Genomic DNA, 6,000 nt, shown 5'->3' on the forward strand with positions numbered 1-6,000 from the left:
CTGCCGTCTATGGGGTCACACAGTCGGACACGATTGAAGCGACTAAGCAGCAGCAGCAGCAGCAGTAAATTTATCAATGCATGGAGCCAATTAGCAAGACGTTGTTTGGAATTTACATTGCAGAAGTATTTATGCAATTTCACGAAGATTATATATATGATGTTCACTGCAATATTTTTTCCCACCATCCTAGGAAAACTCTTGGGTCCCTTCCCCACACTCCCCTTCCCCGATGCAACCCCTGTTCTCAGTTCTATCAGTAAACATTAGCTTTGCCTCATCTAGAACTTTCTGTAAATGGAGCCTAAGGTATGTACACATGTAGTTGCTTTACAGTGTTGTGTTACTTACTGCTGTACAGCAAAGTAAACCAGTTGCATGTATGTGTGTATTTGTATATATGTGTATGCATCGTCCTTTTTCAGTTTCCTTCCCATTTAGGTCACCACATAGTACTGAGGACAGTTACCTGTGCTATACAGATAGTTCTCATTAGTTATCATGGCATTACTCTCCAAAATATACAAACAGCACGTGTAGCCCAGGATTAAAAAAAAAAAACACTCAATAGATGGGCAGATGTAAATAGACATTTTTTCCAGATGGCCAACAAACACTTGAAAAGATGCTCAACATCACTAGTTACCAGAGAAATGCAAATCAAAACTACAATGGGGTATTACTTCACACCAGTCCAAATAGCCCTCATCAAAAACTCTACAAACAATAATTTGGAGAGAGCGTTGAGAACAGGGAACCCTCTTGCATTGTCAGAAGGCATCTAAATTGGTACCACCGATATGGTGAACTCTATGGCAGCTCCTTAGAAAACAAAAAATACGATGACCATATGGCCTACTCCTGGGCATTTTCCTGGAGAAAACCTTAATTCAAAAAGATGCATGCACCCCAATGTTCACTGCATCACTATTTACCATAGCCATGACATGCAACATTTTTTTAAATTATAGCAAAAATGGGAAAAACCAAACAACCTTGAAGCAAACAGTCTCTAAACAGGGAGTCAAATTGCTAGGTCTTTGTAAAAGCAGAGACTTAAAGATAATAAACAAAGCAAGAATCACGTATCAAAACCAAGTTCTATGTTAACAGCTATGTTAATAGCAGAAAAGATGATTTTATAATAAAAGAACTAGCACACCCTCATCTTTTTATCTCCCTGTCCCAGGAACTCAGAATTCTGAGCCAATGTTAAATGAGATCATGGGTGATTTTGTTCTTTCTTTGTACTTTTCTACCAACTTTATATTTTCTGTTATGAGCATATATTAATTTTTAACAAAGTTATACAGTATCATTTTCAACATGTAAAGAATACATCTGGATTTTATACATTCACAATCATTCTTCTATTTCTCCACGAGATGGCAGCATAAGCACAATAAATATTTATTCATAGACAGAGAAGGCAATGGCAACTCATTCCAGTACTCTTGCCTGGAAAATCCCATGGACGGAGGAGCCGGGTAGGCTGCAGTCCATGGGGTCGCGAAGAGTCGGACATGGCTGAGCGACTTCACTTTCATGCATTGGAGAAGGAAATGGCAGCCCACTCCAGTGTTCTTGCCTGGAGAATCCCAGGGGCGGGGGAGCCTGGTGGGCTGCCGTCTACGGAGTCACACAGAGTCGGACACGACTGAAGTGACACAGCAGCAGCAGCAGCATACACACATATACATATGAGTGAATACATTTGGATTTTATAAAGTACATTCATTAGCATATTTCTGTTTCTCCTCAAGAGGTCATCATATGCACAGTAAATATTTATTTATACCCACATATACATCGGAGAAGGCGATGGCACCCCACTCCAGTGCTCTTGCCTGGAAAACCCCACGGACGGAGAAGCCTGGTGGGCTGCAGTCCATGGGGTCGGGAAGAGTCGGACACAACTGAGCGACTTCACTTTCACTTTTCACTTTCCTGCATTGGAGAAGGAAATGGCAACCCACTCCAGTGTTCTTGCCTGGAGAATCCCAGGGACGGGGGAGCCTGGTGGGCTGCCATCTATGGGGTCGCACAGAGTCAGACATGACTGAAGTGACTTAGCAGCAGCATACATATGAGCTATTTCAAATCCTGAAAGATGATGCCATGAAAGTGCTGCACTCAATATGCCAGCAAATTTGGAAAACTCAACAGTGGCCACAGGACTGGAAAAGGTCAGTTTTCATTCCAATCCCAAAGAAAGGCAATGCCAAAGAATGCTCAAACTACCACACAATTGCACTCATCTCACATGCTAGTAAAGTTATGCTCAAAATTCTCCAAGCCAGATTTCAGCAATACATGAACCATGAACTTCCTGATGTTTAAGCTGGTTTTAGAAAAGGCAGAGGAACCAGAGATCAAATTGCTAACATCCACTGGATCATGTAAAAAACAAGAGAGTTCCAGAAAAACATCTATTTCTGCTTTATTGACTATGCCAAAGCCTTTGACTGTGTGGATCACAATAAACTGTGGGAAATTCTTCAAGAGATGGGAATACCAGACCACCTGACCTGCCTCTTCAGAAATCTGTATGCAGGTCAGGAAGCAACAGTTAGAACTGGACATGGAACAACAGACTGGTTCTAAATAGGAAAAGGAGTATGTCAAGGCTGTATACTGTCACCCTGCTTATTTAACTTATATGCAGAGTACATCATGAGAAACGCTGGGCTGGAAGAAGCACAAGCTGGAATCAATATTGCCGGGAGAAATATCAATAACCTCAGATACGTAGATGACACCACCCTTATGGCAGAAAGTGAAGAGGAACTCAAAAGCCTCTTGATGAAAGTGAAAGTGGAGAGTGAAAAAGTTGGCTTAAAGCTCAACATTCAGAAAATGAAGATCATGCCATCCAGGCCCATCACTTCATGGGAAATAGATGGGGAAACAGTGTAAACAGTGTCAGACTTAATTTTGGGGGGCTCCAAAATCACTGCAGATGGTGACTGCAGCCATGAATTTAAAAGACACTTACTCCTTGGAAGGAAAGTTGTGACCAACCTAGATAGCATATTCAAAAGCAGAGACATTACGTTGCCAACAAAGGTCCATCTAGTCAAGGCTATGGTTTTTCCTGTGGTCATGTATGGATGTGAGAGTTGGACTGTGAAGAAGGCTGAGCACCGAAGAATTGATGCTTTTGAACTGTGGTGTTGGAGAAGACTCTTGAGAGTCCCTTGGACTGCAAGGAGATCCAACCAGTCCATTCTGAAGGAGATCAGCCCTGGGATTTCTTTGGAAGGAATACTTCTAAAGCTGAAACTCCAGTACTTTTGCCACCTCATGCGAAGAGTTGACTCATTGGAAAAGACTCTGATGCTGGGAGGGATTGGGGGCAGGAGGAGAAGGGGACGACAGAGGATGAGATGGCTGGATGGCATCACTGACGTGAGTGGATGCACGTGAGTCTGAGTGAACTCTGGGAGTTGGTGATGGACAGGGAGGCCTGGCGTGCTGCAATTCATGGGGTCGCAGAGTCAAACATGACTAAGCAACTGAACTGAACTGATACATATGGGAGAATACATTCAGATTTTATGGAGTAAATTCATAAGCAGCCTTCTATTTCTCAATGAGAGGGCAGCTAAAGTACAGTAAATATTTATTCATACCCACACACTTTCCCCACCTGATGTGAAGAACTGACTCATTGGAAAAGTCCCTGATGCTGGGAAAGATTGAACACCGGAGGAGAAGGGGATGACAGATGATGAGGTGGTTGGATGCCATCATGGACTCGATGAACATGAGTTTGAGTAAGCTCCGGGAGTGGGTGATGGACAGCGAAGCCTGGTGTGCTGCAGTCCATGGGGTCACAAAGAGACAGACATGACTGAGCAACTAACATATACATATGAACTGACATATACATATGAGAGAACACATCTGGATTTTTAAATTACATTCATAAGCATTCTTCACGAAAGGGCAGCATAAGCACCGTAAATATTTATTCATACACACATATACATATGAGAGAATACATCTGGATTTTATAAGTTACATTCATTAACATTCTTCTATTTCTCCATGAGAGGGCAGCATAAGCACAACAAATATTGATTCATACACATATATACTCTGCAGAGTCCCTTGATCTGCAAGGAAATCAAACCAGTCAATCCTAAGGGAAATCAGTCCTGAATATACATTGGAAGGATTGATGCTGAAGCTGAAAATCCAATGCTTTGGCCACCTGATGCAAAGAACTGACTAGTTCTTTGAATGCAAACTAGTGCAGCCACTCCAGAGAACGGTGTGGAGATTCCTTAAAAAAAAAAAACTGGAAATAGAATTGCCATACGACATAAACACCGAGGAAACTAGAATTGAAACAGACATGTGTACCTCATTGTTAATCGAAGCACTGTTTACAATAGTCAGGACATGGAAGCAACCTAGATGTCCTTTGGCAGACAAATGGATAAGAAAGCTGAGGTAAATATACACAATAAAATATTACTCAGCAAATAAAAAGAATGCATTTGAATTAGTTCTAATGAGGTGGATGAAACTGGAGCCTATTTTACAGAGTGAAGTAAGTCAGAAAGAAAAACACCAATAGAGTATATTAATGCATATATATGGGAAAGATGGTAACGATGACCATATATGCGAGACAGCAAAACGGACACATAGAAACAGACTTTTGGACTCTGTGGTAGAAGGCCAGGGTGAGATGACTTGAGAGACTAGCACTGAAACATGCATATTGCGATATGTGAAATAGATCACCCATCCAACTTTGATGCATGACATAGGGCACTCAAAGCCGGTGCACTGGGAAAAACCCTGAGGGATGGGATGGGGAGAGAAATGGTCGGGGTTTCAGGATGGAGAAGATATGAACACCCATGGCTGATTCAACTCAATATATGGCAAAACCCACCACAATGCTGCAAAGTAAGTAGCCTCCAATTAAAATAAATACATTAATTTAAAAGAAAAAGACCCATGTACATGCTGTCTACAAGAAACCCACTTCAGACCTAAAGACACATATAGACTGAAAGTGACAGGATGGAAAATACATGCCATGCATATGGGAATCAAAAGAAAGATGGAATAGCAATCCTCTTATCATACCTTAAACTAAAGACGATTACAATAGTTAAAGGACACTACATAGTGATGAAGGGATCAATACAAGATGAAGACATAGCAGTTGTAAACATCTATGCCCCCAACACACGAGCACCTCAATACATAAGACAAACACTAACAGACATTAAAAGAGAAAGTGACAGTAAAACAATCATAGTCGACTTTAACACCCCACTCACACGAATGGACAGGTCATCAAAACAGAAAATTAATACAGAAACACATCTCTTAAATGACACATGAGATGAGATGAATCTCATTGGTATCTTGAGGACATGCCATCCAAATGGAGAAGAATACACTTTCTTCTCAAGTGCACATGGAACATTCTCCAGGATAGACCACATCTTGGGTCCCAAATCAAACCTCAGTAAAATTAACAAAATTGAACTTGTATCAAGCATCTTCTCTGACCACAACACTATGAGACTAGATATCAAGTAGAAGAAAAAAAAAACTGTAAGACACACAAACACGTGGAGATTAAACAACATGTTTCTAAATAACCAACAGGTTACTGAAGCAATAAAAATGGAAATCGAAAACTTTCTAGGAAAAAATGACAATGAAAACACGACAACTCAAAACCTATGGGATGCAGGAAAAGCAGTTCTAAGAGGGAAGTTTGTAGCAATACGACCCTAACTCAAGAAACAAGAAAAGCATCGAATAGACAACCTCAATTGACTCCTAAAACAACCGATAAAGAAGAACAACAAAAAAATAGCCAAAATTAGTATGTGGAAAGAAATCATAAAGATCTGAACAGAAATAAATGAAAAATAAATGAAAGAAACAATAGCAAAGATTAATAAACTAAAAGCTGGTTCTTTGAGAAGATAAACAAAATTGATAAACCTTTAGCCAGACTCATCA

Source organism: Bos indicus x Bos taurus, unplaced genomic scaffold (assembly GCF_003369695.1).
Source record: "Bos indicus x Bos taurus breed Angus x Brahman F1 hybrid unplaced genomic scaffold, Bos_hybrid_MaternalHap_v2.0 tig00002747_arrow_arrow_obj, whole genome shotgun sequence".
Classification (NCBI taxonomy): domain Eukaryota; kingdom Metazoa; phylum Chordata; class Mammalia; order Artiodactyla; family Bovidae; genus Bos; species Bos indicus x Bos taurus.